Below are 12,944 nucleotides of genomic sequence, written 5' to 3'. Positions count from 1 at the left end.
ACACTGATGGTCCTCCTCCGCTCTTTTCTCAGTCACTGGTAGCTGACGGGAAGGGTGTTATTGAGATCGCTGCTGTCCTGGTTAGGTAACTAGTTCTTCCTCTCTCCTGCCTTTAAGAGTTTTGTAGTCTCAATTTCCTCTAGTTTCACTGCAATGTTTCTATATATCTTCATTTCTGGAAAATTCTTAGTCATTTTCTGTTGGCAAAATGTATTCCTGCTATCCTCTCCACTTTGTTTGAGAATTCTTATTAAAATCATTTTCATCCATCTCATCTCCCTGGCTGTGTTGTGAGAGATTTCCTCACTTCTATTTTCCAAATTACCAATTCTGTCTTCATCTCTGTATAACTTATTTATAGTCATTTGCTTCTGTTTCACACACAGTATTTATCCTTTATCTCTTTTAGGATTTTAATCATAATGTTTAAGTCTCTTTCGTGCTGCTCTTTACCTGTAAATCGTGCTTATTTACCTATGTATGTGCCAGTTGTGCTGCTCTTTACTTCTTTCTGCAGGTCCATAGTTTCCTGTGGTTTTATGTCTGTCTACCTAAGGGACTACCTTTAACATTTCTTGTGGTATAGGTCTGCTGGCAAAGAATTGTTTTTCAGCTTTTGTATGTCAGAAAAAATCTTTATTTTTGCCTTCATTATGGAGAGATCCCTTCACTGGTTATAGAATTCTAGTGGACAGTTTCTTGTTACTTGAAGTACTGCACTCAGAGGCTCCATTGTCTTCTTGCTTGTCTTGTTTCCAGTGAGAAATCTGCCGCTGTCCTTCTTATCTCTGTTCCTCCCTTTATACAGTGTGTCTGTTTTACTCTGGCTGCTTTCAGGGTTTTCTTTTTTTACCACTAGTTTTGAGTTATACGGTTATGATATGTCGGTGCAGATTCCTTCATAGTTTTGTGCTTGAGCTTTATTGGGTTTCTTGGATCTGTGGGTTTAGGGCCTTTACCAAATTTGAGTATTTTTAGCCATTACTGTTTTAAACATTAAAAATTTTTATTTTATTTTATTTATTTTATTTTAATTGTTGTTCAAGTATAGTTTTCTGTCTAAATTTTTTTAATATACTCCTTCCCTTTGGGGAACTCCAGTTACATTAGTCTGCTTTAAGTTGTTCCACAGCTCACTGATTCTTTGCTCTTTTTTAAAAAATGATGATTTTTTCTGTTTCATTTTTGACAGTTTCTATTACTATACTCTCAAGTACACCCATGGTTTTTTCTGCAGTGTCTAATCTACTATTAATCCCATCCAGGTATTTTTCACCCCAGACATGGTAGTCTTTACCTCTAGAAGTTCGATGTGAAGTTTTCTTTATGTCTTCCATGTTTCTACTTAACTTTCTGAATGTATGGAATATGCTTAATAATAACAACTGTTTTTATGTCCATGTCTGCTGATTTTAACATCTGTGTCAATTCTGGGTAAGTTTCAATTTATTTTCTCCCTCCACATTATGGGTGGGCCATATTTTCCCGCTTTTTTGCATGGCTGGTAATTTTTGATTGGATGCCAGACACTGTGGATTTTATTTTATTGGATGCAGTTACTTTGAAACAGCCTGAACCATTTAAGACTTGTTAGGCAGAACCAGAGCCTAGTTCCTCGGGGCCGTATTTATTCCCCACTACGAATGTAAGACCCTTCTGAATATTCTACCTGAAGCCCTGTGAATTGGAGCTTTTCTAGTCTGACTAGTGCAAACAGGCCCTGGGTACACTTTTTTCCCCCCTAATTATTTCCAGTAATTCTCTCCCATCCTGGGGTAGTTTCCTCATACACATGTTATGATATATACTCTGATGAATAGTTCTGAAAATCTCCTGAGTTTTCTTTCTGTGCAGCTTTCTTCTCTCCACTACTCTGTCTTGTGAAGTTTAGCTGCCTCCATCTCAGTGAACTTTTAGATCCATCTTCTTAACTCAGGAGACCCCTGGGTTACCACTCCCCACATGGAAACCTGGAAACTCAAGGCAGGAAGCTAGAGTATTCACAGAACCCACTTTATTTCCTGTCTCTCAGGGGTCATGCTGTCCTTTGTCATCTGTTTTCCAGTATTTTAAAAGAGTTGTTCTATTTTGTCCATTTTTTGTGGGGGGAGGTGGTTGTTTCAATCAAAGAGCACATCTGGTTCTTGTTTTTCTATCTTGGTCAGAAACAGAAATCTCAAATCTTCTTTCCTTATTTTTCTTCCAACGTATTTCATTATTCTTAGGGTGGCCTTCCTGTAGCCCCATTGGGACCTCTAGTTCACGGAACCCTCTCCTTTCTCGCAATTCTCTGCCACTGTCCCTTCATCACTCTCCTCCTTATGAAACTTAGATTTCAGTAATGCTTTTGCCAGCATCCTCAACTCCTTCGGCCCTCTCTGCTCATTTTAACCCAGCTGATTACATGGTAAAGTTTTAATATATATATTTTAAGAAATGGTCAAATAAATGAATGAGAAAATAGAGCATATATGCTAATTTCTGACAACCTCTTTGCCTATATTTTAAATCTGAGCAATTAAAAATAATTACTGCTATACAGCACAATGTCTCTTTTATCAATGCAGGTAATTATTATATAGAGAACTGTTATCCCTTTTCATACATATCATTTTCTCAATTCTATATTACTTAGGGTGTGTACTTATTGATTTTTTTTCCCAGTAAAAGTCATACTTCTGGGTTTCACTTACGCCAGTAACAGAAAAACGATGTTGAAGCATGAATAAAATTTAGAGATAAGTCCTATTACTTTCTAATTTTAAAGATGAGTAAACTGAGGTTTTGAGAAGATAGATGATTTTGCTAAAATATTTTTCAAAGCCAATACGTAGTCAATAGAATGAAGACCAGAACCAAATTTCCTGACTACAAGCCAGGTTTTTTCCACCCCATTGCAGTGCTAAATTTTCTTGCCTGGTCTTGTTGTATCTAACACCCTCTGTTTAAAGACAGTTTGAATGTGGTTAATGGTAGGGCTGGCCCTGGCCTCCTAGTAATACCATAAGCTACTTAATAATAATGGAGTAACCATGTGAGTTCTAGAACAAGGTCATGCAATCATATATCACTACTTATAACAGGAGAAAAGTGGCACATGGATCACGTTCTTGCACGTAGGTAAAATCCCCTTTCCAATAACATTAGTCAGTGACTTTGCCATAGGGGTTCAGTAAGTGCACGTCTGTAGCAGCACTCTGCACCGTGTGATGCCGGATGCCCGGAAAGAACTCTATAGGTTGGCATGTAAATGATGTAATAAATTAAGCTCTACGACACGTCCCTATAGACTCAGCAGAATATTGCCCTGCCACCCACAGTGGGTTCCCTAAATAGGAAAAAAGTTTCAGGAAGAACAAGAAGGCTCCTTACTTTTATACTCTGACTAGATATTGACATTGGCACTGACCCAATACATATAGGGTCTAATATCGCATCATGGCCGGGGTCTAGTGGGAATTAGGTGGCAGAAGTAACAAAAAGCAAACAGTGAGTTAAACATGAACAATGTCACTTCAGTGTATCTGTTTGAAATTCTCTCTGCCTTCCTCTCTCTCTCCCTCTCCTCCTCCCTCACGCACATACACATATCCTGGCTGAGGAGATCCAACATTTGAAAATCTGAGTTAGAGCTAAACTGTAAACTATTTGCAAATATAACTTGATGTTAGCTGCTAATATAGTCATTCTGATGTCACTAAATATTTCTAGCTCTCTGACTTCCAGACACATAACTTAAGTTATTTTTCTGGCCCCTGTTGGTTGAGTAGAGCCATGTAACTAGTTCTGACCATAGACGCTGAGCCATTTCCAGGCTGGATCATTTAGTTGTGGGTCAGGATCCTTCAAACTTCTCTTTCTGTCTGCGATGGTAATTGATAATTTAGAATCTGTTCCCTATGATGAACAGAGCCCTCTGACCACCCATAACAAATGCTCAGTGCTGCAAGAAATAAATCCTTATTGTTTTAAGCCCCCGATATTTTTAGAGTTTTTTTTTTTAATCACAGCATGACCTAACTTATTCTGATAGATACATCTGCTTTTATTCTCTTCTCTGAATGAAACCATCTTAGGGACAGATATTGGCAGGAGCCCAGGACCACTGAGAGAGTGAGTAGCAGGAAAGATAAAGACAGGAGAGGGGGAGAGATGCAGTGGGGCCATCCTAAGACAAACACAGACATACACAAATTAAATGTAATTTGGGCAGGCCCACTGAATTTTATTATTGTTGTGTTACTACTATTGCCATGATTATTATCATTAGTTTGTTAAAACCCTGAAGACTACACCCATTACACGCTATGGCTCTTCCTTGGAACTGGGTAGATACGGAGGGAGGAGGGATCATTATAGCTTCGGGGCCTCTCAGGCTAATGCAATAGCTATCCCTATCACACACAGTGTGGACTTTCTTTTAGTATTTATGTTTTCTCTCTGTCAATTGGACTATGCAATTATTTTAGTGAAGAGCCATATTTCACACTCTTTTTGTGTACTTTCGGACAGCTTTAAAGACCAATAAAATCAAGCTGAAAGCCAGCTTCACTTGCTATCAGAAAATTGGCATCAGAACCCATTACTGACAACATCTCTAGGGCTGACTCACGACAAAGGCATCAACTTTCACATTTTCACTTCCTGGGGCTTTAGGAATGCTTAACTCCAATCATGAGCACAGGGATGGACCAGGGCAGAGAGGAGAAGTGCATTTTCAATAACACTGTCTTTCGAACTTTACTCCTTCTCATTGGCAACTGACTCAAAGAAGCAAACCAAAAGAGAGACAGTTTTAAAATATGACTTCTCATAGCAATTGTTTTAGTTTTGAGGGTGTTGTGCTCTGTTGGTTTGGGGTTTTTCCTTTTTCAATCTTTTCCTTTGCCATTCTTAATTAGAAATGACCTCCAGAAGTCAAGTTGTACTTTTAAAAACTCATGGGTGGGGTCCTGGCTGGTGTGGCTCAGTTGGTTGGAGCATCGTCCTATAAACTGAAAGGTTGAGGGCTAGTTCCCAGTGAAGGCACACACCTAGGTTGCAGGTTCAATTCATGGTTATAGGGGGCAACCAATCAATATTTCTCTCTCACATCGATGTTTCTCTTTCTCCCTTCCTCTCTTTCTAAAAGCAATGGAAAAATGTTCTTGGATGAGGATTAAAAAGAAAAAAAAAAACAACTCATGGGTAGGGAATATAATAAGAAATGTGTTGAGCCCAGGATGGATGGCTTAGTTGGTTGGAGTGTTGTCCTATACATCAAAAGGTTGCGGGTTCGATTCACAGTTTGGGCACACACCTAGGGTACGGGTTTGATCCCCAGCTGGGGCCCATGTGGGAGGCAACCGATCCATGTTTCTCTCTTACATCAGTGTTTCTCTCCCTGCCCCCTCTCTAATCAATAAATACATCCTCAGGTGAGGATTTAAAAAAACACTCTCTTTAGAGATGAGTTGCTATTTATTAGACTTCTGAAATGTTAGGGACCAAAACACAGAGTTGTTTCCCCACACCTGCCTGTGTGCCTGGGCTTCTACTGTTCACTTGCTTCTCTGAATATTAGCCTTGGAGCTTTACTTAGTTTTCAGCTGCTTTCTCCATTTATCGGTTCTAACCGCCCATTCCAAATTTTAACTCTGCCTATCAGATCATGCACCAAACCTGTCTCCTACTCTTGCATTATTTGGAAATCAAGCAGCATGCTCCTTCATTTTGCTAACTATGACACTGTTCTGTTGGGCACCTTCCCACTCCCCAGTAGTGCAACGAAGGCACTTGCCTACCAGTCTGGTTGCACTAAAACTGGAGAACGTTGCTCTCTGTATTTCTGCACATGAAGGAGATTGCCCTTGCTCTACATACTGTGCAATTGTACTTGCAGTAAGTACCATGTTCCTGGCATTGCTATCGGCAGTGGGGATACAGCAGTGAATGTGCACACAAGAACCACTGCTCTCATGGAACTTACTCTATAACAATGACACATTAAGTTACTAGTATGATTTGACATGGATTCTATAGAGCGACACTAGTTTTTTATCTGCTTACATCTACATGCAAGTTCCAAGTTTTTACATCCTACAGATGAGGTCTGGGTCATTCTGAAAGCCAATTTTTTATCAAGACAGGCCAAAAGAGGACTGACCTATACCAAATATGGTCAGAACACCTCTGCTGAGCACATGTGTTGATCCAAATAAATAGAAAATAACCAAATGCCGCCACTGATTTCTCACAGCCACAAACTGGAGAATGCCAGTTTGTTTCTCATGACACCATCTGGCTCCTGGACCAAGACCTGAGCTGGAATGAATGTGTCCCATGCAGCTCTTTCGTGGAGGAGCTACTAACACCACTGGTAATTTTTCTACACAGCTATGACAGACAACCCTGAATTTAGTATTGCAATGTATCTGTCCAGAGAAGAGGCTTAGCATTTGGTGAAACCATGAATTACACAATGAATGGAAGGGTGTGTGTGTTGGTACTCTGAGCTCCTCTCTCATTTGGCTTCACTCACAAAAGCTTGTCTTCTGAGGACACACTGATGTAGCTGGGAGGAGACAGCCAGCTTCTCCTTAACTCCCAAGTCTGCTGCTTAAGTTTAATAGGTCCTGAGTTAGGTGTGGGAAGAGGAAATGGGGAAGTTATGTTTACACTACAACTCTAACTAAGCATAATTCCTGCTGTCTTGGTTGAGCATATCTATTATGCAGGCCCAAGACTCTGACACGAATTCTTACATCCCTTCAATGAGTCTCCTGGGGCCCTTCACTCTTTGGGGGAAAGAACTCTGTGCCCTTGTGCTGGTGACTGGGGTTTGCCCCAAACAGGTGGTTGGAAACTATTCTTCCTGCTGCTGCTGAACCTTTCTCAAGCTAGACTTGAGGGGCCCTGCAGCCTGCTGAGAACTCAGGGAGGTAACCAAAGGGAATTCATATTTTAAACCATTGAAGGACAAAACAAATATCTTATCCCACTCCTCAGAATCCGCAATGGCCCATTTGAGCTTTCTGGCATTTATGACTAGTCTATTCTGTAAACTCTTGGTTCTTAGATTCATTTTATAATTGGACCATACCTGGATTTATTTTAAAAAATCTCACAGTGTGAACTCTGAGGGATGTTCGATCACACCATAGGTGAGGTCCTCATCACTTTGAATGAAATCCAGATTCCTCTAACCTAGGCTAATACTATATCAGAGATGCTCCCTCTCTGGGGTCCCACTTTACTTCTGGAGCGTATTCCTGGGCACCTTCTTGGCTCCAATGGAGACAAGAAGCTTGGGGGAGAGACCATCTTACCTGAGAGCTCCTGCCTGTTCCTAGATAGGACCACTCCTCCCCGAGTCTTCATGGTTTTTTTGGAAGTAATGAAGAGAGATTTCTAAAACGTTGTGTGTGCTCGTAGCAGAGGAGTGTGTCCCCCCAACACTCTTGGCACTACCAATGAATGGCCTTGAGACCATCTGGACTGATTTCATTACCCTCTATGTCCCTGATTATGTCAGTCATGGGAACTCGGGTCCTCCCCTCACCACTTGCCTGCAGCTGTACTTTTCTCTATAGCACGTATCATCTGGCATTTTACGTATTTTACTCATCTGTATTCCCATGAGGATGTTAGCTCCATGATGGTTGAAATTCTTGCCTTTTTATTGTTGTCATAGTTGTTCTTGTCTAGCACAGTGCCTGGTGCATAGTATATATTCAATAAATATTTGTTGAATACATGGTATGATGGATATCTAGTATTATTAAGAGTCAGTAATTAACAATATATATTCCCTTGTTTTTTTGGATGAATGACCCCTGATTGATCCCTGAGGATATTTAACCTTTCCCATAATCTCTGATAGTTGAGGGGACCCTTTAGGACCCAAATCATCACATTACTTTGGGCATAACCCTCAACACCCCTGGAGACCAATGTGTCCAATGTCTATTGACACTATCCTATCTCAACCCCCTGCCCCCACCTGACCTTCTTATAAAGAATGGCATACACATTCTTTTATAAGACATTTAATCCAGAAGAAATCAATTAGCCAGATTTCTGACAATTATAGCTAAATCTAGAGTCTAGGGCATGATGGGAAAATGGCATGTAGTGATGGTCTAAGCAACCATCTTTGTAAGACCATCAGACGAATTGGGCCAGTCATCTGACCACTTTAATTTCTGAAAAATGCCTTCCTCAGAAGCTAGAAACACTGGGTTGGTGACTTCTCCTAGGCTCTGTACCTGCCTCGCCCTAGAAGCAATCTTGTGCTGTGCCGTTAAGCTGGAATATCCCCACTTATATTCTGCTACACCAACCAATCACTCAGACCCTGCAAGGGCCTCCCTCTTTAATGACCAATTCCATTTCTAAGCATGCCTGTGTGCCCTTGCAGGGTGGACAGGGCATACTTAGATAATTTTCAATAGCCTGGCCTTGAGGCCTATACCTATGACTTTCCCCAAAGTTTGTTGATTAGATAGTCCCAGAAATGCCAACAAATAAAGCAATATGTCAGTATTTTCAATACGAAATGAAAATGCAAAAATAATCTGGAACAGACAAAGCTTCCTATTTACATTGCCAACTTCTAGCTAGCCTTGAAGAATTTAACTTCAAGGCAAATCAGTTTTATCACCAACTTGCTCCTTTCAAGGCCAAGATGCCTTATGTAAGTTCTCGTGAATCTAAGGAGATACCAGAGCAACATCTGGAATGCCATACCTGTGGGTCACTCTGAGTGAGAGCGCCACACCAGTGACATCTAAATCCTGCCTCCACATCAGCGAGGTTTTGGTCCCCATCCCCACCCTGGTACCTCCTTTCATCTTGCTGTGTGCCATAGCCACCACCTGGCAGAATTCAGCACTGCCACATCTAAAAACTCCACACTTAAGCTTGGGGGTAAGGCTCAGTAAAATATTGCCATCAACAAGCACCAGAGTCCATGGACATCCTCACAAATAAAACAACAATCCTTCTTCTACCATCCCCCCAACTCAAAAGCAGACACAGAGACTCTCTTCCCATCTCTGCTATTTTTAAATGCTCTAAATTCTCCCTGTCACTCCCACTATCCATGTCCATATATCCATGTCAGGCCTGGCTGCATTGTCACGCCACTAGCACCCTTGATGGTCACTGGTAAGTCTGGATAGGGCATCTGTGCTGTGGAAATCCTCTCTGGGTTGCAGAGGTGTGAGAAATAGGATGCAAAGGACACACATGAGATTTGGCTTCCTATCTGCCCTGAGCCCCTGTCTTGGAATTCCACTATTCACAAAGCCCAACCTAAAGCAGAGGGGAGTCCGAGCCTGAGCAGCCCCTTGCAGGTGCTGAGGGAGTGACAGCTAATGCACATTCCTAGGAGGCAGGTGGGTCAGGGGTGTTTCTTCAGCTGCTTGGTCACCAGAACTATATGCTCATCTTATTTTCTGACTGTGTTTTTGGTTTTCTAAGCTTGCCTTCCTTTCGGGATTATGAATTTAAAGGGCTCACATACTCATGCATACACGCAATGTTGGATTATTGTCTGCATCTCTTCTCACAGATTCTCTTATACCAACCCAACTAATCGAACCCTCTATATCCCACCCCACCTCCCTCAATCCAACCTGTTTTCCTACATGCTCAGTTCCTGTGTTGCAGTGAACACGAACTATTTGTTTTTAAGGAATACAGCATCATTTTTTTTTACAGCATACTTTGGGCTCTAAAACTCAGCAATAACACACTCACACTGGGTCTTTCATCAATATGGAACTTCTGATCACCCAAGCTTTAAGACTCTTACATTTTAATTTGTTATAATGCACATGTGCAGTATCTACAGCAGATTTTAGATTCCACTGCCCCGTTGTTACCAGGCCTTGGGCTGCTGGTGCAGATCTCCAGGTGTGCTCAGAACTACAGAGTAGAGCTTCTGCCTCACCCCACTCTTTTCTTCCTAGTTATATTTCCTTTCCTTCGTGGTGAATCTAACATAAGTCATCAATTAGCTCTATTTGAGCACAAGGTGAGTACAGAGAATAAAAATGGGGAGAAGCTCACATTTATAATGTGAGGTTTATAATGTACATCTAGAATATATTTGAATGTTGATATTTCTACATAATTTAGAGAGTGAATCTACTATGTTCTTTGAGGACAGGATTATATCTAACTCATTTTTACTGAATCAATGAGTCATCCCAATGGCAGTATCAGAGGTAGGTGTGAGAATGTCAGTGGGTTGAGAGAACAATGAGGGCAGTTTCAGAAATTAAATTTCTACAGCCTTAAGCTCCTGGATGGCCAAAAGCAGAATGGAGGCTGAAGAGAGACAGCTCATTGTAACCCACGGGTCACTGTGAGATTCAATGGGAGACCTGAGGAATCCGTGCAGAACGGGAGACAATAACCAGAAGGGCAAGTGATGGAGGATATTTTTCATGTCCATGGTTTTTTTTGGTCTTTTTAAATGTCTGAAAAATTTAATACCCCAGCCATCACACTTAGTAAAATCCACTTTCATTTAGCTGTGAGCTGTAGTGACAGAGACAACTTTCAATGATCTCTGTTAATGGGATGGAAGCAATGGTACATATAATCCAAATGCCATTTCTATTGGCCTTTGGAAAGTATTAGGTGTGCTTTCCCCCAGCAGGTTTGCTTTCATGACGATTAGTTCTAGCTCAGGCTAATGCTAAAATGAGCAGTAGAAGAGTAGAAATGTGTTTAGGGCAGAGAGAACTCATGCAGGGCCTGGTATTTGCCACAGTTAATCAACCACATGAACAGTCTATTGCAACAAGTGGGGTTTTGAACAGAGCAATAGGCAAAGAGTGACTACACATCTTGGATTTTAAGGACTCAGGGGCAGAAGCCCCAGGAAAAAGCTAGAGCTAGTGTTAAGAAAAGTGTTGAAGAAGAAGTGTACACTTCAAAAGTGTTGTTGAAGAAGTGTTGAGGAACACTGAGTTAAGTGTAAGGCACCTGAGGTTCTCATCCTTGATGGCCAAGGGAGGCCATACAATGGCTTTGTTTCAATTTTCTTATCTATAAAATATAATAATGACACCTGTTTTGCCTATCTAATAGGTTAACTGTGTAAAAAGAGAGTAGAGGACAACGGGCTTGTAAAAGTATTAAATGCTAGGAAAATGCAGAGCGCTGATAGACTATCAGTGAAATATTGTTGTCACCACCTTTTCAGGATCCATTCTTTGCCCCAACTCATCAGTGCTTGGGGGTCTTGGGCTGTGGCTTCTGAAACTCACCCCAGCTAGAAAAAGAGTCACATTTCTTAAGCAGCCTGCTGTTGGGATAGCTACTTGGATAAGATCCATAGATCCTAACGAATAGATGCGCCCTTTCTCAGAATATATAGTTTGATTTTTACAGGGATCTAATGGCTACCATGGCTTAACCTGGTGGCTCCGAGAGCGTGGTCCCTGGAGCAGTGGCCCCAGCATCACCTAGGAATTTGTTAGAAGTGCCTAATCACAGATCTGCCCCAGACCTGCTAAACCACAGACGGGTAGTGCGACCTAGCAATCTGTGTTTTAACAAGTCCTCTCATTGATCCCGATGTGTATACAAGTGTGACAACCACTGTTTTAGCTCAGAGGGAAAAAGGAAAGGCTTGGAGTTGGCCTCTGGGATGTGCTACTGGGAGGCCTTTATCTTTCTGAAGGAGGCAGAGTAAGGCTTATATGGCTTTTCAAATCACACTGCACATGTGACTATGTGTGTGTGTAAAGTGATGACCCGGAACATCATTTTCTCAGGGAGATCTTTTTCCCAACCACACGCTCCCCTACCTCTGAGCACTCCCTACATCCCTTTCTTGATTTATTTTTCTTTGCAGCATTTATCACCTTCTACGATGACGTGTTATTTACTTGTTTATTGTCTGTCTCCCTCAGGTGGCATGCACGCTGCACAAGGGCAGTCCTTTTTGTTCCCCCATGTCACACTCTGTCCCCCCATGTGCTGTCCCCAGCCCTGAGAACTGTGCCTGGCACCTTGTGAGCCCTCAATATATATTTGTTGAATTAATGAGTGAATGAATGATGGCTGAACCTGGAAGATGAGAAAATATTGGGGTCAGACCGAAACGCTGCAAGCATCCTTCTCAGCACGGGAACCTTGCCTCTCTGTTCCTACTTTGGGTTCTGGAATAACTCTGCAAACAAGGCTTGGTAAACGCTATCCTCAGAGGTTTCGTTCATTGTATTCTTTATCATTACAAAACATGCTGTGTGGTTTTTCTTAGGTATGGGGATAGTGTACTGACTGATCAACATGTTTATATGGCTGGCTGGGGTTAGGGGCCAGTCTAGGGGTAGGCAACAGACTAGAGTGTGACATGGTGAGGAGAAAAGTTGTCTATGAATGCAAATCATGAGTTCTGGGTTCCAGTCCACATCCTGCCCCTAGCTTGCTCTATGGGCTTGGGCAAACTGCTTAGCATTTCTGGGTCCCATTTTATCTGTCGATCTCAATGATCTCCAAGGTCCCTTCCAGTTGTAATTACATATCCATTCATGTGTTACCTGATTAATGTCTGTCGTTCTGCTGGTAAGCTCCATGAAAGCAGGGGCTGAGTCTTTGCATATTTGCCCCCCAATTCATAATGCTTAGCACTGTAGGCATTCAAATATTTGATGAGTGAGCACATCCCTATGAAAACCAAATGGTGATCTCAGCCTCATCAGCCTGTGCTCTGCACAATGAAGTCCCAGGGACAGTGATGTGGGCTGCAAAGACCCTGGCCTGGAAGGGATCTCCAACTGCACAAAGAAGAGCCTGAGCTGGCCTTACCAACCCCCTGGGCACAGAGAGGTTGCATAGCTCACTAAAGTGAGGACCATGGCAGTGTGCAATGGAGAGCCCAGTCTGGGCAGTGAGCCATCCGCTCTGTGGTTTAAGAAAGCATGGGTTTGAGGTTAGGGGCCAAA

At 41.9% G+C, this 12,944-nt stretch overlaps 1 protein-coding gene across 3 annotated transcripts in view; it reads right to left on the bottom strand.

Annotated features, from left to right (window-relative positions):
• KALRN (kalirin RhoGEF kinase) overlaps window positions 1–12,944 on the bottom strand; it is a 706,454-nt gene that overhangs the window by 165,401 nt on the left and 528,109 nt on the right. The gene's annotated exons all lie outside the window — the stretch shown is intronic.

Source organism: Sturnira hondurensis, unplaced genomic scaffold (assembly GCF_014824575.4).
Source record: "Sturnira hondurensis isolate 20B ecotype Veracruz unplaced genomic scaffold, ASM1482457v3 Scaffold0021765, whole genome shotgun sequence".
Lineage (NCBI taxonomy): Eukaryota > Metazoa > Chordata > Mammalia > Chiroptera > Phyllostomidae > Sturnira > Sturnira hondurensis.
Note: the sequence above shows the minus strand (reverse complement) of the source record. Positions and strands in the feature narration are given on the sequence as shown.